Here is a 27,317-nt window from a genome sequence, read left to right as displayed (position 1 = left end):
TTTTAGTAGAAGTACTATAGCTGAAGCATTTACACTCAGCTCCAAAAGCCCTTTGAATATTCTTGTAAGAAAAGAGTGCTTTATAGGAAGATAGAGTACAAATTATTACCAGTCTGGAGCTGACATGGAGATTTGGCACTCCATCTGGAGTGCTTTCTTTCAAGAGGGATTTCTATAAATTCTGCCCTGTTCCTGATGAACAGGCAGTCTCTGTTGTCAGTCTCAAACCATAGGCTTGTCAGGCGTGATAAAGGCAAAGGAATACATACAGTGTGCGTTGGCTGATTGCACATTGTCTGGAGCTGTATAATTTTCCTACACTGTTATTGCTTTCAAGTGATTTATTTGTGCAATTTCTTGGGGAAAGTCATCTGCAGGTTTCAAAATGCATAGTGTTATGATCTTAGGGATTTATTCTCACTGTGTAAATGGAGACTCTCAGTGTCATCTGTGAAACTACTCTAAGATAGTATGGAAAACTAATCAGGACCACTTTTAGAACATGGACCTCAGCAGAATGACTGCAGGTATATATTAACACGCCTGACATATAAAATGTGACTGGAGAGCAGTTGATAGTCTATCTAAGAAGAAGCACGGCTTTTGGATAAAAATTATTGAACATAAGGGGCAATGAACACAAGGTTTTAGAGGTGTAGTGTGTAGAATTTCCCATCTCTCTTGAAAATAAATGTCTTGTTTTCGTGGTAAGTACTGTCTTTTTCATCCTCTACAGGAAATACTTCAATTCTCATGGAAATAAATAGGGAAAGTAATCATAGTTTCTTACTCATTTTTGCCCTCAGAGGAAGGAGTCCAACTTTTCTTTGAAGACTATTCATACTGTAATTGAACCAGGGTAATTACTATGCAAACAATACCTGCTTTTCTCATAGCTTCAGGAAATTTATGATCTCATTATTTGTTTGCTTGTTTGTTTCCCACTGCCTGCAAATCACTGGCTAGATAAAGATTAGCCTGGTGAACCCACTGATAGTTTGGTCAATACATTTCATATGCAGAGTGGTGAGGTCCTGGCTGTAGGAAAGGCTGGGCAGTTTAAGATGCCAGCTTGTTGTTCTCTGATAATTTATTATTCCTTGGCTGTGAGAAATAAGCACCTTTCTGGCTGATGTGGAGGAACAGGCCATGTGGTTCAAGCTCTCTTCAGTTGCCTGGAAGAAACCATAAGGAATTTGCTGTGTTAATGTTTTTTCTTTATGCAAAAATTTCACAGACTGCTGTTGAAATCTTTCCTTTGTGACTTGTCCAGCTTCTTTGTATTGGTCAAACACCCTGATCTCAATAGCCTTCTCCCTGGGCTGTGGGATGGAAGCATTTCTAACAAGAATGCTTAGTAGGGAAAAAATTTCCTTTCTTTTGCAGGGCACGTGTAGAGGAAAAGACAGTGAAATTACTGGAGTAACATGGATGCATTAGAAAAACTTAATTATTTCTATTTTAGTGCTTGGAAATATGGTGCTGTGATACAAGGAAATAACTCTTGTAGTTTTACAAATTAGTGGTTGGAGTTTTGTTTATCTCTAGACCAGCCTCAAGCTCTGCCCTACCTGCCTACAAGGCTGTTGTGGGGAGCGGCTCCTGTCTCCATCCCAGCTCCTTTTGAGGAATAAACTCCACATCAAACATGCTGGAGCTGTGGCAGATGACCTTCCCTCACCGCTGGCTTTCTTTTAAGATGGACAGCATTGCTGGAGTGGTTTTTTTTCCAGCTGACACAGCATGTTTTATTTACTGCAGGAAGCAGAAATATCTGTGTCACTTGGTCTGACTACCTTAAATCATGTACCCCCTACTTTTGTTTTATTGGCTTGTTGGTCATGAAAGTGCAACCTCCTACTGTTTTGTCTTTGTTGCTTTATAAATTACTGAGTATTGCCACGTTTCATCAATTCAGAGCCAGACTGTAGTTGAGGTTGTAGCAAGCAGGTGTTCTGCACTTCTATATTCTTTACTTTCAACTTAGATATTGTATTTTCTGCTGATTGTAAAAAAATGACAGGGATTCTTTGGATGCTGAATACGTGACTGTTTTGATCCAGCTAGGGAATTCAAAAGGAAATATTCTATTTAGGAAGGAATAAATGCCAAAGTAGCAGTACTGGAGCCCCAGGTTGGGGTCATGGTAAAACTGCAGAACCAGAGTCCCCAAGAGAGCTCTGACACTTACTGTTAAGAACCTGAAGCTAAAAGTCTAAATAATTAACATTTAGGTTTACTTAATATTTCTCTTTATCAGATCTGATACTATCTTTTTCAGTCTTCAATATTTGTGAAATGCTATACAGGAATGAGGTGAGCAAAAGAAGTAGCTTTGGAAAAACAGAAGGTGTGAATATCCTTTAGTTTTGCATTAGTATCTGCACAGGACCTTTCTGCTCCTTAGCATCTCCACAGGTACCTTCTCAGCTGAGACCCTCTCATTAGCCCCCAGGAAAGGATGAGGCCTTGAACTCCAGTGTCCAGAGCAACCCAAAGTCTTTCAAATAATGGGGAAAGTGCATTGTTCTCCCTAAGTATCTGTTGAGTGTTGAGTATGGGCTTGTGAGCTCAGCTTGATTATGAGGTGTCCTTCATCTCTCTACCTCTCTGTTCTCTATCTCTGTCTGTTTTCTCCACCTAATACCCCCTCAGTTTCCCCAAGGTGAGAAAATGTCTTCCCTTACACATTCCCAAGTGTGCTGATGCCCAGCTCACCTTGTCTGTAGTGAACCAATATTTGTGAGAGAAAAAACATGTGCCATCCTCTATGAGGTGTATGCTAGAGAGAGAGAGAGAAAAGAGCAGTATCTCCCTATCTGTATTACTCTGTATTAACTGAAACCACAGCCTTCTTGACCAGTTCCAGTCCCACCTCAAATAAGGAATGGACATCTTATAAACTGCATCAAATTTATTTGCTGGTGACTTGGTCTCTCCCCGGGGACCTGGTTTGGTCCTTCCTGGCAACAGACAGGAAGCAGCAGAAAACAGCATTTTCCTTGACTGAGTTTCTAAGTTTCAGTCTACCTGCACTGTCAGAAACATCCATCCTCTTTACTTTAGAAACTTTAAGCTTATTTTTTCAGTGACTAGAAAACCCACTTTAGCATGTTTTATATGCTTCCCAGTCTCTCAGGTTCCTCCATTAGCAATTCCTTCCCTACCCATTTTCTTAACAAGTATAATTTTGCAGGCTTTGTCACAGAAAATACAATCTCACTAGTATCTGCTATACCTTAAAATAAACCAGCCAGCCTTTGGTCCATTTCCCTCCCTCCATCCTGTCGTCTTTCATTCTAAAGCTTAATGAACTGCTTTCTGGTGTCTTAATGTAGATTCTTTCCAGTTCATCCTTATTTATGAACTGAAATACCTTCAGCAATGACAGCCCTTTGCTGGAGATTTAACTGCATTTACATTTTTTCCTGTGGTGTGCCATCTCTGGAAATCTCATACATGAACCTAGATTCAGGGTACTTTGCACACTTAGTGCAAGCTAAGATTGTAGCATTTTGGACAACTGTGGAAATTCAATTAACAAAATTCAGTCTTTTGCCATTTCCTTCCTTTCTCTCCCATTTTTTTTCTTTTCTAGGCACTGAAGACAAGACCACCCAGTGTCTTTGTCATGGCCCAGCCTACAAATGTGAGTGTTGTTTCAATGTATCTCTCATTCTCACTTCCTAATTCCAGGAGAGCCATACTTTGCTGTTACCTTCTGTGTAGCAGCATTTTTGTGTCTGCACAATTAAAGTTCTGTCTCAGGTTTTGTCACCTCTTGTTTGGAATTACATAAGGGGACATTCACACTCCTCCTATTTGTTTAAATGCTGCTACTGATACTAATTTCTTGCCTTCTTAATTTAAGCACTTCATCACTCTTTTTACATGTCTTCACTGACATTTTCTTTCCCTCTATCCACAGTCATTCTTCATTTTTAAGACCCTTCCAGGCCTGCCCAATGAGGCTATGAAGGTGGTGCCAGCCTTTCCCACCCTCCTACTTCACCTTTTCTTATGTTTCTTGCCCAAGGGTGGGCAAAGTTCCTTGTGACCCCAGCAGGGAGGCTCCACTGGGTGCCTCCTAGGCTAGCTTTGAAATTCCCCCCAGTGGTAATGCCTGTGTGTCACCTTGGCCTGGCTTGTGTCTTTGCTGATGTCTTCTAGGAAGTGGCATTTGAGGGGACAGAGCTTGCCTGGCTTTTATCACCCAAAAATGAGGCCTTGGTAGCAGTGTACTGCTGTGATATGGACAATGCAGCATACTTGGGAAGATTATGGGTTATCTGTGACGCCTAAGCTCCTCCTATACAAGTTGTTTAGGCTGAAAGTATCTATATTTTATACATGTAATTCTATAAATCAAATTGTTTTCACAGATCACCCTTTTCTTTTATTGCTTTTTGTTATTTGGGGGCATATGGTAGCTTTCTGTAAAATGTCGCCTTAATTGCCTTCTGCATATACCCTATAAATCCCAACAAATGCTTTCAAAAGTGAAAACAAAGGCATATTTTTCTTCTATCAGAGCTTGCTCAACAAACTGCCTGTACCTTTTCCATAGGGCCTTGCAAAATGGTGTTATGTGGAGAGGAATAATGCTATTTAATTTATGAACCATTAATATTTATTGCACATGCAATCACTGGCATTTCATGTGAGAGAAATGGGCAGCAGTTCTTAAAATTGGAAAGAGGTTATATATTTTCCTGGGCTACACAGATAATTTGTATGGGATAATTTTTGATGCATTTATTTCTTTGTGTTGACAGATTTCCCAACAGTGGCCAATGTAGTTGGTTTAAGCTTATTTGCTAGCTCATAATGAATTGCTCAATAATTACTAAAAATAATTCAACTCCTTTATTATTAGGGTTCTGTAAGTGTGTTGAAAAAGACTTGCTTACATTGCTATACAATTAAGGAGTCGAATCACAGAATGAGCTGAGTTGGAAAAAACCTCCAGGGATCACCAAGTCCAACTCCTGGCCCAGCATAGCATCCAGTCTTATTTCTGAATCGGGATGTCCTTCTTTCCCACACAGATCAGGCCTGTGGGGTCCTTACAGTGTGTTTTGCATGAGGGCACCCAGAGACCCCCATGTATGATGCTGCTGCCCCAAACCACACACCTGATTCCACAGTGTGAGGAATTGGTTTTGAAAAACTTGCACTAAGGCTTAGCTTTATAGTGAATCCCCCTGCAAACTCAGTGTGGAATACTGGCCCAAAAGAGGACTCTGGTGCCACAGGATTGTCTTTTCAAAACAATAGGATTAATTTTGGGGCATAAATTAGGTAGATCTGCAGGTATTTGTGGAGCAGGTTGCCTGAAATTACGTGACAATGTTTTAAAATTCAGGTTATGTTGGTTTCTACTGACACATGACTGCTCTTCTCAGGTCCTGTGGGGGGGTAATATTATTTTCTTGAATCGGGTTCTGGTTGCAATGTAAGTTTTATTTCCCTAAGTGTTTTATGTGACTGTCTTTAGAATTATCTGCTTCAAAGAAGGTTCCAGCCAGGAGATTAGTTTGGGAGATGCTCACAGAAACATGAGAGTATGACTGATAGCCATCAACATAGGACAGGTGGGAATTCCAAACAGTTTTGATTAATGTTTGGGGGTTTGTCTGGTTGGATTTTTTTTAAAGATAGTGGTACTTGCATCAGTGACAGACTAGAGTCTGTGACTGTATCACTGAAGAGATTGATAGAGGAATATTATTTCTAACATACTGGTAGAAATACAAATTTGATTCCCATGCAAATTGGAAACCTTGAAAGCAGCAGTATTGAAGCCTATTAAGAGACTCAGTTAGCAGTGCACTAGTCAGAACTGAAGTGCTGCAGTGATACAAATCTGGCTAATACCGATGTAAGAACACAGAGATAATGGAAGCTTTCACTACGTACCTGTGTTATACAAAGGGATTAATTGTGATTATATCTAGGGTATTATTTTGACGAATTATTCCCAGGAAGACATTCACAGAACAAGAGGGACTTCTAGATTGGTGAAGCACAACAATCCTATTAGCCGGTTTGAGAAGATCTGATGTAGCTTTGTCTTCTAAATGCAGTCATTGGAGTCTAGGAGGGTGGAAATGTTTGCTCAGGCTGTGTCCAGGCAGCAAGCCTCCTGTTGGGAAGAGGGCAGGCTCCCCAAAGGACTGTCCCTACAGTTCTCTGATTCCTCAGTGCCTTTGTCCCATTAGTTCAGTCCTTGTACATTTGGAAACCACATGCAAATGTCTAAATGTCTGTAGGGTAAACACAAGCAAGGGAGCAGATTTAATTACTTTGTGGACTCCAAACACATGATCTTGCAAAAACCCCTCCTAAATGCATTGCAACTTCTGCCTGAATAAGGGCAGCCAGAAAGTGTCACTTGCAGTTTTTCTTACAGCACACTGGAACTGGAAAAGATTCAGAGAAAACCTGGAATTGCTAGCAATAGTAAACTCCCAGCACATATGGCAGACTGGGGTCCCTCACTCGCATTTTGAAGTTTTACTAAAATGGCAGTAGTTACCAACTCTGGCATAGTGTTCACGACAGAAGTCAGAGCTTTTAAATAGAAAATGAAGAAAAAATTAGAAACGTCATCTTTTAATTACTGCAAGACATGTCAGTTCTTTTGTGGAGCTGGAAGACATTTGCTAGTTAAGTTTGACTAGGGAGAGCAGGGAAAGCAATGCAGTATAGTCATTGACAGCTTCCACACTGACATTTAACAAGCTGGTTTTTCTGATGTGGAGAAGCAGCGGCAGCATTTTATTTGTTTCCATAAGGGTGCATCAGAAGCACAAAGCTGTGCTTTTGAGTTATGAGGAGAGATGAACATTAATAAACAGGCAGGTCAAGAAACACCACAATACAAAGGATTTTGTTATTCCTTCAACATTTGTCACCAGATGCTATCCCTCCAATATATCTTGCTTTGAGAAATAGTTTTTAAGTCTTGCTTAGATCTGGCAGCAGTAAAAGTCCCTTGTGAACTCTGAAAAGGCAATCTCAATCCAGCTGCTGGTGTTTAGAGCTACACAAGATGAAGTGTTGTAAATGACAGAATCTATCTCCTAATAGATTTGACAAATGCCGGAGCTCTACCTGTAAGGATGAGAGCTTTTTTATTGACTTGCCAAAAGCAATGGCTTCCGTGAATTACACAACTGAAATAAACAGTAAAAACATGCAGTGATGCAAGTTGCTGAGTAATCATGAATCCTTCCAGCGAGCAGCAAATACCTTTTTGCTAACTAAATGCTATGTTCAAGAGCAAACCACAGAGAAGGCACAATAAACTTCAAAGTAAATCTGCCTCCTGGGTGTTCAGCGCTAGGCTGCAGTTGCTGTGGGACTTCAGATAGATTGCCTGGCTCCTTGGTTTCTCATCTAAAGCAGAGAGTTCATAAGATCCTTCAGATCACTGGATGAGGGATTATTACTTGCATTGGGATATTTTTAGTAACTTGCCAATTATTGCAGTCTTGATAAGGTGATCTCTCTTGCTTGCTAAAAAAGTTTGTCCAATTTTTTTCACAAAGCCTAAATAGAAGACAGGTGCTCATCATCCAGCACTAGTATTTTTGCAGTAGTAAATATGTATATATACAATTTTACTTTCTCAAAATAAACAGCCCTTTTAATTAGAATTTTAACGACAGTGTTAATCAGGTAACACTGATGCCGTGAAGATTTTTGCCTTTTCTTTTATACCTGTTATACCTTTTATACAACTTCTGTATTCTTAGTGCTTTTTGCCTACATTCTTAGACTTGCTTGTCAAGCTAAGAGACTAGACATTTTAGAAGCTTCATAGCTAGAGATCAGTGTGCCCCAGATCCCAAGGTCCTCTCCAGAACACATGCTGTAAACTAAGATAGAACCATCCAGGGGAAGGTTCCTTGGGGAGGGGGGCTCACTTGAGCCTCTCATTGGGGAATCTTTGATAGACATGCTAATTAGTAAAGCCTATAATGTTATACCTGATCTTTTGGGGTGGGCATTTTGGCAGGGTGCATCTTGATGCATATGACCTGGACGTGTGCACCTAAGGATCCTTAAAATAAATACGAAGGTAAAATCCCTTTTCCCCTTCTAACTGTGTATGCCTCTTGATTTTAAGACCGGGAAAAGGCATCAATACCATTTACCACTGTAGTCATTAGCAGGTCACTTTCTTGGGGAAAAATCCTCACTGGGTTTATCAGTGTGAGCTCTGCTGACAACAGGGATTTTTCTGACACCAGCTGAATTTCACCAGGAAGACTTGATCCCGGAGAGGAATTTTGCAGGGCCGTAGTGCACAGTGCCAGTCCTGTACAGGTGGCATTGCTCAGAGATGGTGGGGTGAGAGTGACCTTGATTGAGGCTGGGATCCTCTGCACCTGCTGTGAGTGTGGGGCCCCAGCTGCACTGCCATGTACCACAAACCCTGAGCTGGATGCAGCAAGTGAACTTCAGCAGCGGTGGTGTGACAGCAAAGCCTCCAGCCAAGGAATGTGCAAAATCAAACATTAATCTTTCAGGGGCACACTCTGGTAACCAAGCAGAGAAATCCCCATTTATCTAGCAAGTTAAGTCCACTTGGAATAACGAAAATCTTCACTTAAACCTTAATAACACAATCCATAGTATTTTTTGGAAAAGCCATTTGCTCCCACATATGCTTTTCTAGCTAGAGTTGGAGCACTGAAAAGATGAAATCTCATAATTCTTCAAATCTCTAAATATACTGTCTGCAATACATGGATGTTAAGTCAGTGTACTGAAAACAACACAACAAACACAAACTGCAGTCTCTCTTTTCAGCAGAAATCCAGGGATGCTTATTGGACAAAATGATCTGAATTACTGTTCACTGATGGGCACGTTTAACTCCAGCCAAAAGCCCAAACTGCCTATTGCATTTCCTCCACAAAGCTCCCAGCAATGTATAGTCTTAGTAATGAGTCTTTGCCCTTTTACACAGTGCAGTTTGCTTGAGGTTTTTTTGCACTAACAGCTTCGGTGTAAAATGTGAGCTACGCGAGTTTAAGTCTTTGTTTCCTTTAAGCCTTTTGCTCTCAATTCCCCCTGCCTCTTTAAAAAATTCCCTTTATTCTTTCTCCTTGCTGGTTTAGGATTTTGCAGTAGTAGAAAAGATTTTGTTGTAGTGATTGTGAGGAGTATTTTCCATACAGGTAAATAGTTTCCATACAGGTATCTCTGAACATAGTGGCACTATACAAGTGGCACTTTCTTTTATGTGTGACCTAGATGTGTTCTGGTCTCTCCACTCACAAACTAGCTGGTTTGGGAATCTGCGGAAGCAAGCCGGAGGAAATAGATAGTGTGGTAAATTTAGCAGAGGAGGAAGCTTTGGGGTAAAATGCTACAGCTTGCTCTGGTCTGGAGAGAAAGGGCGAAAAAAAGAATTGTCATGGCTCAGCATGGGAGGAGAAGTGTGGAGAGCAAGCATCTGAATTTCAGTCCTACCTGCAGAGGCCGTGCTGCTTCATAGCAGTCTTGTGCTCTGTCTTCTCTTTCTTGCAATCCCTGTAATCTGGGGGTGTGCACACACAAAGAAAAAGGTGGCAGGGAGGGCACAGGATGTGCACTGTTCTTCCTGTGGTTCTTATAAGGCAATAAATAAAAAGTGAAAAGCATGATTTATTCTGCTGTACTATAGACATGTGTGACCACAGACTTGAAAAAGACATTAAATTTGTAAAGTCAAGTGCTGAGTACTTTTGCAAACTTTGATGCAGTGCTCTGTGCCTGTGCTTAGGAAATGGCCTTCAACTACACAACTGCAAACTGGAGAGAAGCATCAGAGTGGGAAGAATGAATAAGGGGCATGAATTGCAAGCTGTTTCTTGGGGCAGATAGTGAAAAAATTAAAGTTGAAGAACGAAGGTACAGTCCAAAAGAAGGAGGCAATGGCATGCTGAGTGGATCTGTGATCTGGGTTGTGTATGGCTAGAGATTGCAGGGCACAGAACAATGCCTTCCCCATGAAGGCTCACCCGGACGGTGCTACAGACTGTGGGGTCTAATTTGCAGAAGTGCTGACTTGCAGCTGCACATCAAGTGCTTTGTGCTTTGAACCGATAACCACAATGTTGCATTAACTGGTTCAAAAATTCAGGCATGAGGTGCCTCCTTTGGGCACAGAAAATTCCTTTGTAATATTGGCATTATTTTCTCTTTGCCTGTAATCTTCCCTTAGAAGTGTCTGTGTGGGGGGGGGGGGAGTCCCCTCACTTCAGACAAATGGCATTTATTTCGTAACACCTCTAATGTTTATGAAGTCCTAATATTATCCTGTCAGATAATATAAAAAGCCCTAAGGAAATTAGTAATTCTGTTGTCAGAGAAAACTTTGAACAGCGTGCAGTAAATATCTCAGTGAGCTACGGATATACTATAAGTGGGAATACAAACAGAATCTGGGCTGAGGTGGACTTTGCGCAGATGTTAAAACACAAGGCTGTTAAGTTGTTTGGGTTTAATCAAACAAAGCAAAAGTGGACTACTGTGGAGTAAGAGGGAGGTGAGCAGTATGGTACTTGATCTGTGGTCCTAGGCCAGATGAGTCCTTCACCTAAAGCAAGGTTTCATTTCATTTAAGAGGATAATTTTGAAGGGGTTGAGAAGGCCAAGTGAGCTGTGGAAATGAACACATGGAAATGTGAATACCAGACCAGATTCAGAATGATCAAACTTGATCAGGTGCTGTATGGCTGCAAAAGAATCAAGAAACTATTGGAAAACAGGGAGAGGGGGAAAAGAATGTAGCCAGCAGAAGCACAAGTGTAGGAACATGTTGGGAGAGTGAGCTGGTGGTAGGCACAATCAGCACTTGGGCATCAAGAGCAGTGGTGAGACCATGGAATTAATTGCTGCAGCAATTTCCTGTGTCTGTGCTCTTGGTGCAGACTCAAGAAGGCAAACTGGTGCTTTGCTGATCCTCTGTGGAGGGGACAGCATTTGCTTCTGGCTCTTATCTACAGAATTGTCTAATCCTCTCTGCTAGGCATTTTCACTCACTATTGACTGTTGGCAACGCTTACATGAATCCACACACTGTCCTTTTAAAATAAGAAGAACATGAGAGTTTTATAATTTAAAAGTGTGTATTTCAGTTTTGTTGCTTGCTTGCTTTGCATTACAGGAGGATTAACTGGAGCATTTGGCTTAACTTCTGTATGTTGTGCACTCACGTGTATCCTTCCACCATGTCCCCTCCAATTTATATTCTTACTAAAATAAGCAGTCCCAGTTGTTCCTGTTTTCTGGCAATTTCACTGGATGAGCCATGGTCCTTTGTGAAACTCTTGGGGTCACTTGGATTAATAGTATTTTTATTTATATGCAGATTGCTTTCTGAGACTTTTGTTGTGTTTATCTTTGTTGTAGAATAGGGCTTATTAATAGGGCGAATCTCACAAAGTTGTTACCTAAAGATTTCAGGTGGAAAAAAAGAGGAAAAACAGAGAAATCTGGAGAAATTCCAGGAGCAGTTAGCCCAGCTTTGGCCCCAGGAAGGGTTGTGGGACAAATTACTAAATTGTCAATTTATCAAATGCTGAAGATGATGAAGTGGTTAAATCCCTCTAGGTTTGTGAAAAACAAGTAATTTCAAACTAATCCAGTTTCTTTCTTGGGCAGGATAATAGATGCAGTACTTGGGGGGATATGTAATTTGACTTCTATTAAGCTTTTGACTTTTTTCTCATGGTATCTTTATATACTACACAGGTAATTATGTCCAGCCTGAAAACACCGCATGCAGTGGAGCGGAAACCACTCAAAACTTGTATTTCACTGCCAGAGTAAGAGGGCATTTAAAGTGGGGCTGAACCAGCTGGTTTCTATTCACTATTTTCATTAAGGACTCAGGTAATGGAATGGGGGTTAAATTGGTCAAATGCACAGAGGATGTCACACTGTTAAGCTGTAAGGATGACAGAAGACAAAACTAGAATGCAAGAGGACCTTGTTAATTTGACAAAAAAAGGCTAAATCAACAAGACCAGGTTCAGCTTTTCAAAGTCCCATATGTAAGGAAGATAAGGGGCAAGCTGGGGTGGAAAATGGAGTAACTGCCCAGGAGTGTGAATGGCAGGGAAAGATACTGGAGTGGACAACAGCAGAATATAGATCAACAAATGGTGTTTTTGCAAAAAATACACATTTCCTTGTTTAATAAGGATGTGGATAAATTGGAGATAGCTCAAGGAAGAGTTTAGAAAGCATAGAATGAAAGTTGAAAGAAGTGGTTATGTTTTAATATAAAGAAAATAAACAGGATAACAGTGTCATGGTTTGCAACAAGCTTTATACAGAGATTGTTCAGCTTTCATACTTGAGACAAAACAGTGAGACATCGGTTCCATGTGGGAGAAAGAAACTCAGATTGGAGTTTAGTGATGATGTAAAATGGATGAGTTCTGGACACCTCTGGAGGTGCTGAGGAGAAGAGTGGCCAGATACTTCGTGGGAATGAGAACTGAGATGTACCCAACCCCTCTGTTGTACACAGGACTGAAAAGTAAGGTATCTTCAGTACCAATTTGACCCCACTTTTCTATGACTGTTCTTATCCTCAAGTAAATTAGTATTTTTTTAATCTTTTGAATAAAAGGTAAAGAAAAGCTAAGTGTAAAAAGGTAAAACTGAAATTCCTGTCTGAATATAACTCTGTGTTACATTCATGTTCTTGTCTCTGTCAAAAGCAGGTATCGGTGCCTGCATTCGTGTCTTCCTTTCCAGAATGGTTATTCTTGTGGTGTTCTGATAGTCTTTTCTATATTCTGTCTGAAATCTTGCTCACTTGAGGTCTTTCATCTGTGGGATGGCTGTTCCTGCTGGAACACTGAAAATGTGCTTCAGGAGACAATTTGAACTGTTTGATCTCATATAATACCTGTTAAAATTTTAAACTTACAAGCTAGGCCAAACCAACTGGTGTAAAATATAGGCATGGGAGATGCGCTGTAGAGCAAGTGACAGCCCCATCAGACTTCACCCAAAATGAAAGGATGTGCAAGGCTTTAGTCATGCACTGAAAATGATGCTATGATGATTTTTTGTCTTTTATATACCTTTTATATACCCTTTATATAGCTTTTATGTATCCTTAGTGCTTTTAGCATGCATACTTGTAGTTCCTTAAATCCGATAACTTAGCATAGTCCCAATATTCTGTTAAGCCAGGAAACCAAACATCCTGGAGGCCTTGCAGTTGGAGGCCAGAAAGCCCTACTCTATCCAGAGAAACCAAGGTCTTGTCTAGAAGACATCCTGTAAACTAAGATAGGCCTGTCCAGGAGGAAATTCCTCGGGATGGGAGGATATCACACTAATCGTTCAAGCTTCTCGTTGGGGAGTTTTCGATAGATATGCTAATTCGCAAGGTCTATAAATTGTATATGCGATTTATTGTGTGGGTGCTTTTCGGTGCATTCCACTTTAGTGAAGTGGTGCACCTTAAGGATCCTTGTTAAATACTGAGATAAAAACCCCTTTTTCCCTTAACTGTGTCTGACTCTTAATTTTAAGACCAGGGAAAGGCAACAAAAAGACCTGTTGTTTTCATGTTAGCAAGTTGAGGGGAAGGGACGGTTTGGGCTGAATTAATGTGTGAGAAAAGCAAGGTACATCATGGATCTGGAGCATGATAGGGAGCAAAAACTAGAGGGACAAGTTGTTGGGTTTGCGCCACTGAAGAAAAATTCTGTGCTGTTTGTGGGCTGGGCAAGGCCGTGAGTAATGACAGGCTATAGTGTTGGATCCTGTGGTCATGGAAACAGAACTTCATGCATCCTGTTAAGTAAACATGCCTTCTACTGAAAATTACTTGGATCAATCATGATATCCTTTCTCCTTGTTAAAACAACTGTCAGGATCCTGAATTTTGGTAAATTGAGAAAAGAATTAATGTGTGTTACAAAACCTCAGTTTAAAGGCAGTAGGGTTCAGAGAAATGAAATTTAGTTATCTTCATACCTCCCTCATGGAGATGACAGATAGTGCCTCTTTCTCGAACGGCATGCTCCAAACAAATACGCAATCCACTGTCCTTTTCTTACTCCATTTTCTGTGCTCTTACACAAGTAAGGCAGAGGAGAGATGCAAATTTTTGACGCAAGATCTAAATCCTACTTCTGTTTCACCTCTGCTCCCAACTAACCAAGAACTAGAAAACTGAAATTCTTTCAGTCCTGTAGAGGTCTGCAGTGGAGGAGCACAAAGCTCAGACAATACAAAATTCTTTAAATCTTGGACGTCCATTGGAAGCCATTTGCTTTCAAAGAGTTTTTGTTTGTTTGTTTTTTTCTTTTTCTCCTAATGGAAAGAAAAATCTTCTCATAATGGAAGAAGCAGAAAGATTTCTCTCTTTGATATCACAGTTATATTTTTGGTATGTTTTTTTAGAGCTTCAGTTCTACTGCTCAGTCTTTTACAATCACTGTCTTATAGGCAGATCAGCTTGTAACATGAACCACCACCTTTTCTTCTGCCATGAACTATAATGCTGTTGTTCAGTGAGCAGTCAGATGTTGATGGATTTTCTAACTCTGGATGTGTCTTGTTTTATACTTTACATGACGAAATGAGGGCTGGTAGGTATTTTGAGAAAGTGATTTTAAAATTGCTGTTCAAAGGACTCTGTGCCACAGGTAATCTGAGCATCTCCTGAGCAAGGGGTAAAATATTTTTGTTTGGAGCAAGGGGTAAAAGGAATCAAATATGTTTTTTATCATAGTAGAACAGGTTGTGACACTGGTAAAGTGATTGTTCTGCTCTTTCAGATATGGCATAGGGAATAAAATGAAGAAAAAATGACCTTTTGCCAATGATAATGCATTCATGGGTCTGTTTGCACAGCTCAATATGAAATGCCTTTATGAAATTCTATTGTATGAGTGACACATGTCAGATGAAGCTCTTAAGGGATATCTGGCATCATACACACAACAATTACATCTTTGATTGCACAGAATATGGTATCAAACGATGCCAGCAGCTCCTGTTAATGTCAAAAGTTAAAATCAAGCCCAACTCTCAAGCATATTTTACATACTTTCTAAAGCTGTCATTCTGTGATACTCTTTAGTTCCTCTTCTCTCTAACATAAATTTTTCTTCCAGCTTCATTCTTTGGATGTGTATTTTCAAGTTGTACAGTCAATGTACTATTAAATTGTAAAGTTCTGTATATGCGTCCCATGCCACCAGTAAAATCTCAGGCTGACCAAGAGTCACATTCAGAGCTGACTTCTGGGTTTCTGCTACAGCTGTCAATCACAGACAGTACCTGAGGCAGCAGGTTCTGGGATTATTTACATTCATGTTCTCGTCTATGCCAAAAGCAGGTATCAGCCCCTGCATTCATGTCATCTGTCAGCAGCTTCTCTGTGATGAAATGTTTTACTTTTCAGCACAGAATCTCTAAAGTTGCTTAAAAATACTGGAAGGGCCAGACTGATTTACTGCTAAGTCATATAACGACAACTATTGGTATGTGAGAAATGATCTTGAAACTAGAATCAAATCAAAGAACAAACATTTTTCTAAAATACAGTCGGGACTTACTGTTTATTGATATTTGGGGGAAAGATGTGTGCATGCAGATGCACATCCATATGTCAAGATAAACCCCTTTATAGAGTTGCTTGTATTTGTTTTCTGTTTTGTGTCATGGCATTTGCTAGTTAACTGCATTTTACACAACTGCAGAACATTTGTCATGTCTCAGTGTGTGTGAAATACAACTGATCTCCACCAGGCAAGAAGGAGATAGAGCACTATGCTGGTTTGAGGAGCTCTGTCAAGCCCTTGGGCTGGAAAAATCTGGAAAAGACAGAATATCCAGATTTGAGAAAACAGATCCAACAATGTGGATCTGTGGAATTTGCTCTTGCTGATTTTAATATCAATATTTGGTATCAGGGTCTAGCTGGTGATGGTTTCTTTCTTGTTTCCAATGGTTGGAGAATTTCATGTTTCACAGCCTTGAAACAAAGCATTTTAAAATCGACTCTGTTATTCCAGAAGAGGTTTGTTTGGATCTCTGATGGTTGCTTTTTCCAACAGTGAAGTTTCTGTTCAGTTGTTACCCATGGCAAGCACCCAGACAACCTGTCTCCTGTCCTTTTTGTTTTGTAGCAGTCTGACAGCAGTATCTGCTTCCAAGACTTCAGTTAGATTGACATTCATGAGCAGAAGGTATTCATTTCACCTTCACTGTGCCCTCCCCAAAATCAGCATGATGTTGTGCCATATACATAATTTATCACTTATCCCATGACAGTAAAACTGCACAAGGATGTCTCCAACGTTATCCAGGGTGACAAGAGAATGAATTTTTTCTGTGTCACTGTTTCCATCGCACTGCTTATCACAATGAAAACACTTTGTCCGTAAAAATCACCCGACCTGTTTGATAACCTTTGTCAGAACATTAACCAAACACCAAACTAAAGCATATTTTAAGGCCCAGTTTTCTGCCATGGCTCATCTCAACTTGCTAACAACTTCAGTGTAACAAATGGCTGACAAGCACGTAGACCAAGGTGTAGAGATGGCATTGCTCACTGAGAGCACGTTGATTTTTAAAAGCTAAACAGGGAAGTGTAGTCTTTGTGCATGTTAATTCATCCATTAGCACCTCTGCTGTGAGTGACAACAGGGTTGAATACAGTCTTTATTTTTAGTATCCAGAACCCGAGTGTGAGAAGCTGGACACAATCCTATTTCTCCTGAGGCAAGAGGGAAAATGTTTCATTGAATACTTGGGGGTGGTCTTCTCCCAAAAGCAAAACCGGGTGAGCCTGTACACTTGAACATTCTCCTGATACATGCCGTGATTTTGGCACCCTTCTCTCCTTTCTGCTGCACCACAGCACCTGTGTAGGGCTTTGCAGTTCAGTTTTTCAGAGAAACAGAGATCAGTAAAGCAAGTTTGGTGGTCAAGGGTAATTTGTTTAAGTAAGACATTTATAACAGTTCTGGAAGAGATAGAGATGTAAACAGCACATGCTTCCCTAATCAGAGCTCACAAACCAGTTCCTGTTTCCCAGGAAACTACTGGATCACAATAATTACTTAATTATTTCTAGATAGGAGTATGAAACTCCTGAGCTCAGCTTCTGGCCTTTCAAAGGGCGGTCATATGAAAAGGGAAAAAAAAAAGTATTAAGGTTTTCTTTAAAGATTAAAAATACATGTCTTTTAAGCACAACTTTTGATAAGTTGGTTTTTTTTAGCAGATAACAAGCACCTTGAAAAGAGTTCAATCTGAAATAGCTGCTTTTGATTTTTCTAGTAAATGAGATAGGAGAAAATACATAATTTTTTTATAAAATATTTTTTATTTCAGTTCTGCAGTAGTTTTGTAAACATAATCACATGTTTAGATAAAGCAAAATTTGAAGTATGTTTCTGAAATTTTTGATAATCCTTTTGATCTTTATTTCTATGTTCTCTTTTTCCTCTAGTCTTTTTTCTATGAGTGAAATGGCTTGACAAACTCATGTATTCTTTTGTATGACTGAAATGTATAGTTTTAATTGAAGGACAGTGAACAGGTTTTTTTTTCCCCTGCATGATAGAATATAACATTGCTTTTCAATGACAGCTGTTGGAAATTTTAAAAACTATTTCCTCTTGACAGTGTCTCCCATTTAGATGCCTATTAGATTTCTTTAGTATTATGTCACAATGGAAATTGCTATGTTTCACTGTAAGAGAATGAAAACCCAATGTTATTTTTGTAACTGGCAAAGGTGATCACTTTTAAGTAAGTTCAAGTGAGCTGCTCAGAGGTAAGAAATTTGTACTTAGCTGAAGTAATTGAAAAAAATGATACTGAAATGATTATTGAGAGTGCTTTGTTTGGATTTAGTCAATCACTGTCAGCCAATTGGCAGACAGGGTTTTGAAAACTGAACTACCTTGAATAATTGTAGTATGATTTTGTAAACCATGGTTGCAGCACCAATCACAGTGTAGCAAATTAAACCACTGGGAAAGTAAATATATAGTTATGCCTCAGTAGCTGTGAAGTGCCTGTGTGCTCTCACTGAGACAGTCCTTTTTAAGAGCAACAACCTACATATTTTGGAGTTTGTGTAGCTTGCCTGTATTTTATGATGGAGAGGAGAAAATGTCCCTGAGGTCACTTTCATTTTGTTGCATTAAGGTAAAGACCTGTGAAAATGGATTAAGAATGAGACTTAAATTTCAAAAGCATTACTGTAAAGTGTATTGGATGTGAAAATGGCTTTTTGTTCATATTCCAGTTATTGTGCCCATTAGATACTATATTGGCTAAAAAAAAGCACCCATCAGTGAGTTGTGGTGGATACATGAATTACTTCTCCCTGTCTTTCCTATTGCATTATGCATCATTCTGCTTAGAGCACAGCATTAGCATTATTTTCTTGAGAATAATGTTTTCTTCAATTCTATGACATTTTAATCAAGAAATGGAAAAAAAATTATTTATACTTACGCTGAAAAATACAGGTTTATTCCTTCATATTAACTTCTGTAACCTAATGTAAGTATAAATACTTTTTACAAAATTCACCACCAGCAACATCAAATGCACACAAAGCCAAAGTGAAGATTTAAGGGGAGGATTTTCAGTGGCATATCTCAGTAAGCATTTCCTTTTCTTTTTGGAAATCTCTTCTGCCTAATTGGGGTAGAATTACCCATTTTAAGTTAAGTCAGTGTTATTATATTAAGTAGAGCACTCTGAACGTTAATAGCTGAATGCTGGCAAACTGGGGAACCAAAGCGATTCTGATTTTTTTTTGCAGATGTATCCAACACTCTTGACTACATTTTGGCTACTTTGTAAGCATAATTTATGAGCTGTTTGCTGTGGTGTACAGTGATGTCTGAGGTGCTCGTGCTGTGCTTGCAGCAGTACGGGGACCAATTTGAGTGCAGGGGGCCAGCGAGGTGTCCTATCCCGGGAACCAGGGCTGTCTGGGGACACTGCCTGGGAGGGGTTTTTGCTAGCTGGAAAAAGAAGCTTGTGGGGGGGGAGGAGGCACTTCCTGGGGATGAGGAGGGTTTGTAATAGGGGATTTCCTTGGCAACAGGCTCTGGAGAGCTGCCAAAGTAAAGAGGGAGGTGGAATGACAGAAAAGGCCTGGGACAGGCAGCATGAGGAACAGATGAAAGCTGTCCCAAGGGTTGTAGCAGTGTCTTGGAGAAGCATGTGGCCTTGGACTGCTGACTTGACACCATACTGGGGGCATGCAGAAGGCTGGGAGAGGGGCTTGAGGCCTGGGTAGATACGCAGAGCTGCCAAAGGTGTGAAAGTGGTGAAGCCTCAGAAGCCAGCTGTGCTAACACCAGACGACTGAGGGTGGCTGTGATGCCCATGGCTTTCCGAGAACTGGTTCCTGGGGTGGAGAATCTCTTAAAAGCACGCTCAAGTGGAAAGTTTGAGTTGTACTTGGGGAAAATAATTGCCCCTTGGCTCAAAACTTAAATGTAAATGGTAAGTCGGCACTGTGCTTCACTTGGGCCTAGGTGGCAGGCATCAGATGGAGCTGCTCTTTTAACAGCAGTAGGAATGGTATTCACATGAAAGATAATTTTTTTCTCTGTTATTAATTATTTAATAAGGACTGATGGAATGAACAAAAAATACTGAGTGCCTTTAAGTACAGAACTTAGTGATTTCTCTGGCAATGCTTTAATATTTGATGCAGAGATTGTTTTTATGAGCAAACATATGGTCACAGCAGGTATTAACTAAAACGGCCTGAGAACGGAATGTGATTTCCCCTTCTCCCCCACCAATCCTCCAGCCCAGCGGATGTGCCGCCCATGGTGAGTTCTGCTGAGCGGTGTGAGAATGTGCAGCACGAGCTCCCCTTCTCCTTTCAGGTGTGTGTTGCGCTTCTCCATGATTGCTCTGGCAATGGGCTTAGCCTCTGGGAGCAGCGTGTGCCTCCACAATTTATTTCTCCATTTCCGATTTCACACTGCAAGCTTCCCGGGTGCAGTTCCTGGACAGGGGTGATTTGCCGCATGCTCGCTGGTGATGGATGCCTCAGGTGGTCGTGAGGAAGGCGAGGGAATGTGCTGTGCCCCTAGCTGGAAACATGATGGAGAGCCAGTCCATGAGGAACCCTGTCACCCTTTTGCCCCGAATAAACCCCAGCACACAAAGCAGCTGTGGAGAGGCCGCACAGGGCAGTGAGCCCAGAGCTGGCCTGGGCGTCGTGGCCCTGCAGCAAGGGAGAGATGGCAGCTCTCTGGGTCCCGCTGCCCCAGTGCAGGACTCCAAGTCCTGCTTTAGGGGTGTGAAAGCAAAATTTGTCTCTTTTGGGCTGGCTGCTCTCTGTGTCCCCTGCAGCCTTATGCACTGCAAGGCCCATAGGCAAAGATAGGTGTGCACACGGCCGCCATTTGGCCGAGGCAGTCATTTGCTGGTGGTGCCCCTCATGTGGCGGCTGTTTGCCCAAGGCAGCCATTTGCTTGCAGAGCCCCGTGTGGGGTGGCCATTGACCAGAGGCAGATGTCTGCTGGGGCTCCCCGCACATGGTGGTCATTTGCCCCAAGCAGCCATTTCCTCAAGGCTCCTCGTGTGGTGGCCATGAGGTGGCTGTTTGCCTGAGGTGCCTCATGTACAGTAGCCATTTGCTGGAGGTAGCTGAGGTACTGGTTTCATCCCTGAGGGGACAGTGTGGCCTGCAAGCTGTGACCTGGACATAGTGAGAAGGAAACAGTGCTGCTAACATCTGAGAGCAGGAATTGGTGACAGCCAAGAGATGACAAGGACAGCAAGGGGCAGCTCTGTGCTGCTCTCTGATCCATCATATATGCAAGCAGAAGGCAGCCCTTGAGGAGCGGCCATAGGGAAGCACTGACCTGGAGTGACTGATCTTGGGAAACCATGAAGCTTTGTAGGGGTGCTGTGTTGGTGGCTCTGCTTCTTGTATCTTGAGGTCTATCCCTTCCAAAAGCTCAACATTAGGTTGTTCCAGTTCCACCATAAATAGTAGTCACAGCTACTGAAAGCTGTAAGGGAGATTAGTACTCTGAAGCCTTGTTCTGTTTTTCTAACAGGCTCAGGCTTAATTTCACAAGTTAGAATCAAAAGGATTCCCAGAGGATCAGCTCATAATAGTAAAATAATGACATAATTTACGAAGGAATGGAAAGTAAAGCCATTGAGAATAAAATATACCAAATTAAACACAACTTTAGAAAAAACACTGAACTATGGTTTGGAAATACTGCTTTTTACAAATACATCTTGTGATTCTTGATCTAAGAGCATAAAGAGGTACTTCATTGAATGGCAATGCTGTATCATTTGTCCATGTTTTAATATAAATTTTAATTACACGCACAAAAAGTTGTAAACAAAAAAGCTGTGCATCCTTATTTTTTAAGAGCTCTGATCCAGCAGTGTGAAAACCCTTTGAATGTGCAAGGAGGAAGAAATCACTGAGAAGAGCAGAGAGAATAAAGTATGATGCTTCAGTAAGTAAGACTGCAGAGAGAGGAAAAGGCACAAGTCCAGAAGCCTGTTGGAAGTCAGGAAGAAGATGGGAATGGATAACTGCGTAAGAAGAGACACAGTGAGCAGAAAAGAAATAAGTGAAGAAAATGTCAGGTGAGGAATGGTGGTGGGTGTAGTGTTGTCATGGGCGAGCTACACTCTCTTGTGGTGTGTGGGAGGTGAAAATGGGTCTCTTGAATACTCCCAAAAAGCCAAGTGCCAGGTCAACCACAGTGCCTTCACTTCTTTTGCTTGGCACCATATTTACAATTGATTTCTTGTAGGGTTTGTCCTCTTGTGACTGGCCTAGTCTGGATTTGCTTGTATGTGGGACTGCCCTTGAAGGCTTTTCCCAAACAGGTGCAAAACATAATGGTGCCTGGTTTCTTGCTGATTCTGCCTCACAGGTATTGAAAGTACTGCTTTTACAGGCTGTGTGCTAAAGGAATGCTTACTCCTCTGAGCATCATGAAACAATAACCCATCTGTTTGGACAATGTAACATTCTTTTCCTTGCCTGGAATAAAGTTTAGTTTGTAAACATCTGTGAAATCTGAGAGCTCTTGCAGTGCAAGCGCTGCCTCACTACCATTTCCAAGAGGAAGAGATGGCAAGACTCCCAGTGGGATGGGGGAAGATGGTGCCCTGCTGCTCCCTGGGGAATACTTTAGTGTTCTCTGCTGCCAGTGCACAGTCACTTGCTCTGGGTGGCACCTGCTTCTTCCATCTCCCCTGGAGAAGTCTGAAATGCAGTCACTGCATGCAGAATCTCAATAAATAACGTGAGGTGAAAACCAGGCAGGACATCAACTCATCTTTGCTCTGAGACACATGGTCTTGTGTAATACCTGCGGACTTTCATCTGAAGTTGGGTGAGATTTTCAGGAAAACCTCCCTAGTCAGGTACTGATTCTTTCTGTCAAAGTAACTTTCCTCTCTCGATCTACCTAACCTGGTGGATGCCTCCAGGAGGGAAAAGAAATCCTTTTAAATCATGATAGCCACAATCATACAATCGAACTTTTTTTTATACAGTAGTTGTTGCAAATGCTGTGTTGAAAGAGGCATTTCTTTCCCTACAATAAGCTCTCAAGTCAAGTTCTGTCATCCAGGTTCTTACCAGTATTAGTTCTGGCTTATTGATGTGCATTTGTGGGGAAAAACCAAGGCAGAACAATAAGAATTCTGTGATGATTGACTGCATTGAGACAGCTTTGGTCTTGGCTATCATAAAAGGGAATGTTCAGAGTGGGAAAATGCAAAACTGTGCATTTGTTTATGATTAAAGAAAATGGAGTGTAGGGAGACCCCTTTGCAATATAAGTCTGAGTATATTGTAATAAATAATATGATTATTATTTTTCTTCTAGACTTCACCTGTTATACACAATTTCAATTTTTAATTTTAGACTTTGATGCTCAGTTTGAAGAAGCTTAATGTGAATTTACGGTCTCAGAATAGCAGATGGCTATTCGGATCTAGCTGTGGATTGGTGGTTTGGAGAGCATTGAGAAACTGTGATAGTGCAATTCAGGAGAGAGAGCAAAGATTTTTACTTAGGTCAAACCTCAATTTTGCGTGGCAGTTTTTCTAACTGCCCGCAGGATCAATTGCAGAGATTACATAAATAAGGAAGTTCATGTTGCTGGCTGTAAACTGCTGAAATTGCCTCTCATGTCAAGGTCCATAGATCAATTTTCCAACCTCTTGGGAATACAGGGTGTGGTTTCACCTTCATCATTAACAGAAAGGGATACAGTCATTTGAAGATATTAGGAGCAGGGAACATGCTGTTTCTTTTCTTATTTCAGCAGTTTATCATTTTTACTATTAAAAGCTTGATCTAATTTCAATTTGCCTCACTTTGGGGCTTTTTTTTTTGTCATTGGGTCTTGTTAGACTTACTCTGCAGGATTTAAGAGCCATGATTGCAGGTATTTTCTCCTTAAAAGAAGTGTTATCAAGGCAGCTTTTTTAGCTTCTATTCTTTGTCTCTTGATTTGATTCAAAAACCTATTCTGTGCATCTTTCTCAATTTTTCAGTGTCCTTAAAAACTTCAGAAGTCTTATGTGCAGTATTTTATTATGGGTCTCAACAGTGCTTCAGAGGTGAGAAGAATCACTTCCTGATCTCTTGCTGCTTCTCAGTTGTGCAGCCAAGGATCACACTGGAACTTGGCACTGATTTTAGAGCTGCTGCTGTGCAGGGCAGGGGCCCCCACTCTGTAGGTGTGGATGACAATCTTTATTCACAGCTTTATAACTTTGCATCGGGGTGCATTACAACTTTTGGGGGTATTATGTGTAGGTTCAGTTTAACAAGCATCTGGGTCCATTCTGATTGAATACCCTCTCCTCTTTGTTGTTTATGGTTCTTACTGTGTTTGCTTTTAGTTGTATTTGCAGGGATGTAGTATTTACCTCCCAGCTGTAAGTACTGTATCATCAATGGGACTGACTTCTGTTGTCATGATGATGTCTAACAAATGTTTTTAGTATTTCTTTTGTTCTTATTTTCAACACTTAGGTAATTTAGTCAGTTTTTAATCCATTCAATTAAATCCATAGTTTAGGGCCTTAAAAACCTTACAAAAGTCTGAGCGTTTCTGCTCATGTCTTTATCAGCTAAACTTGTAATCCCATCAAAGAACGAAGTATCTTTAGCTCTGCAGGAACTGCTCCTGGAAAATAGGCTACAGAGACATTTTGAACAGCTGTTTTGCTTGAGAATTAAAACATTGTGGAATTTATTGTAAGTAAAAGAGGCTTTAAACATTTTCAGTCCTTTAGTGTTTTCAGATATCTGTGCAGGTTAATGTTGGCATCCTTTCTAAGTGTGCATGTAGTTTCTGGAAATTTGCATGATGTTTTGGCCAACTTCACACATCTGGGCCTTTTGCTCAAATTTTTATTCAAACCTTTTGTTTAAGAGTGCATTTTGGCACCAGCTTGACCTGTTTTCATTAAATTAATTTCCCCCACCCCCAGGCAAAAATGCGACAAGTCTGCATTTTTAACAAAATGAGCACCATTTGACTGCATTGCTGGTTCATTCCTCATGATGCTGAAAAATTAGAATGTATAGTGAATTTGTTTTTCTATGTAACTATTTTTTTTTACCCATTAAGCACCTGAAGGCTCAAACTGACCTGAATTTGCATTTTACTTTCTTGTGGTTTTTTTAGGCCTGTAAGTATATTTTTACAGGTATTGAAACAAATGGAAAGCCTCTTCAGTTAACAGTTAACTAGCTGTTTGTTGTAAGTCCACATGTATAAAAATCCCCCAAACAACCCAAAAAGGCCCCCTTCCTTCATTCTGCAACACAAAGGAATTTGTGTTGGAGGCTGATAGCACGGTCATAAGCTCGCTTTTCTCTTGCCTGCATCTTTATTTGATGTTAAGGCAAAGTAACATGAGTTCTTTCTAAATCTCACTACCTCAGCAATTAGTGGAGACCTAAGGCTTCAGGAGAAAACTGTGTATGAAAAGTGACTATGTACAGACAATCCAAGGGCAATGTCAGAGTAGTAATGACTTTGTTTCTTCCTTTGCCCATTTTTGTCAATGTGATTTATTGACAGTGATTTGTTTATGAGCTGTGGCTTTTTCCTTGCTTGCATTTGGCTTGTTTGTCTCTGTGCACTGGTAAGTAGCTAGAGTGCTGCCATTGGTAGTTCTGTTGCCTATGGAATACTTTCTTCTGAGATGAAAGTGTGCTTCATCTGTGTATCTGTCAAACAACCATCTGATCCATCCTTGTTGTGCAGAGGAAAACATCTATTTCCATTTCTTTTTACATGGATGACTTCTATGGAAATTAGGTGTTTCATGGGTGCACTACAGCTTCAGCATCACTACAGCATGAAACAAAGTGGAAGTGGGAAAAGGAATTAGTATGTAAGTTGATCCTATCTCATGTTTAGAAATGGAATAATTTTTACTCCTTCTTTATAAAAGTCTTCTGCTAGAAAACTAAAATCATAGTGGGATTGTGCCCTAATTCTATCAGTGGCAAAAAGTTTTCAGCTTTTAATACTAGAAATCAGGTCAAGATATGTGCACTTCCAAGCCCTATAAAAGCCTCTTTCTCCTTTATCACGAAGTCTCTAACTGTGATACATAAGAGCAAATATTTAGCCTTTAATATAACTATATGCCTTTTGCATTTATCAGAAATGAATGAGAGAAGAATAAGACATTCAGGTAAACACTAGCACTTTGGCATAAAATCAGACATGGAAGATTTAAGCATAATCCTTGATTCTGCAGAGCTCAAACTGCTATAATAGCTAACCAGCACAGCACTTAAGCACATACGTACCTCTAAGCATTTACCTAGTTCTGCAGGGTTCTGTGAGGAATACTCATGAATTTAAAGACCAAGAAATGACAGAAATGCTTTTTTAATGCAAGGATGGAATGCTTGTAACTTTGCAGTATCAAGCCTTTTCGTGTATTTTTCTTAAATTAATTTTAAATTTAGCTATTATGATGTAGACTTTGTCTCATGGGATTCTGTTTTTATGTATGTGTTTCATTGGATTAAAAACAAAAAAGATGATGGTTTTCTTTTCTAAAGAAAAAGTAATGTTTTCCCCATGTATTGCTACACTGACTTTCCAGGCAGAGAGGAACACCAAAGGAATTGTTAGTGTGCATGTTAACTCTAAAACCTGCTTGCATCCACAGAATTTTTTAATGCATTTTAGAATAATCCAGCTGTGCACCTTTTGACAACACTGCAGGTACAGTTGTGTCTCAGTGATTACCTGACATGGCTTCTGCTGGCCAGCCAAGCTCCCTCAGAGCTCTGTTGGCTCAACACTGCTGCATACATATCCCCTGAGATAAAACGGAGGCCTGAGGAGTGTAAGCTGGCCAGAAGCTGTGTATCATTACCTCAAGGAGGTGTGTCTTTCTGTAGTGATTTCTTTTTCACCCTGCACTGGTGCAGTGCAAAGATGCGTGTTGCAAACTGGGAGAAGGAAGAGCTGGCCTTCCCATTATGCAGCATGAGATGTGGAAAAAGTAGCCCAAGGCTACGAATAATGCCACTGTAGTTGAGTCACAAGTGGCCATCATGGCTGCAGTCTTTACTGTTGTGTTGGAGGCTCTGTGCCTCTTCTGTCGCACAGCTGGAAGGAGTCTAACTGAAACCACTTTAATGCCCAGGTCTGCATCTTCCTCAGCTCTAATGAGACCCTGCAATTAGCTGCTGCTTTGTGGAGCTCTTCTGGGTCACACTATGGAAAAGTTGCACTTGACAAGGATAAGTGATGTAGAAATGGCTCTTAGTCTAAAGAATGGCACAGAAGGCAAATGTTTAGCACAAAATAATAATAAAATTCAAAATTTCTATGGTGGAATTTGTAAAAGAATGCAATAATGTACAAAATACTGCACTTCCTTTTAATCCCTATGGCTTTTTCCAAAAAGATTTACGTATTGACTGCTTTATAGTTATTAGTGGGCAACCAAAAATCAGAGACTGGGCAGATGTGAGAATATACGGTCCTAAACACTTGCTATTGAAAACTATGTGAAAAATATCTTGGATGGAGGAGACTCAGAATAGGTATGGAAGGAAATTCACTATTTTCGTGGGTTTAGAGTCCACTGCTGACTATGAAGATGGTCTGATCCTCCTGTATAGGAGAAAGTTTCACGAAGGATGTTTGGACTTCAGGCAGCTCTCTTGAAAGCTGTTTATTGCATAGGCGAAGTTACAGCATTTCAGGGAGTGGGTATCCAGAGCCAGCCCTACAGCTGCCAGCTCCAGCTG

This window comes from Coloeus monedula, assembly GCF_965178545.1.
Source record: "Coloeus monedula genome assembly, chromosome: 8".
NCBI classification, from domain to species: Eukaryota; Metazoa; Chordata; class Aves; order Passeriformes; family Corvidae; genus Coloeus; species Coloeus monedula.
The sequence above is the reverse complement of the archived record's forward strand: the minus strand, read 5'-3'. Positions refer to the sequence as shown.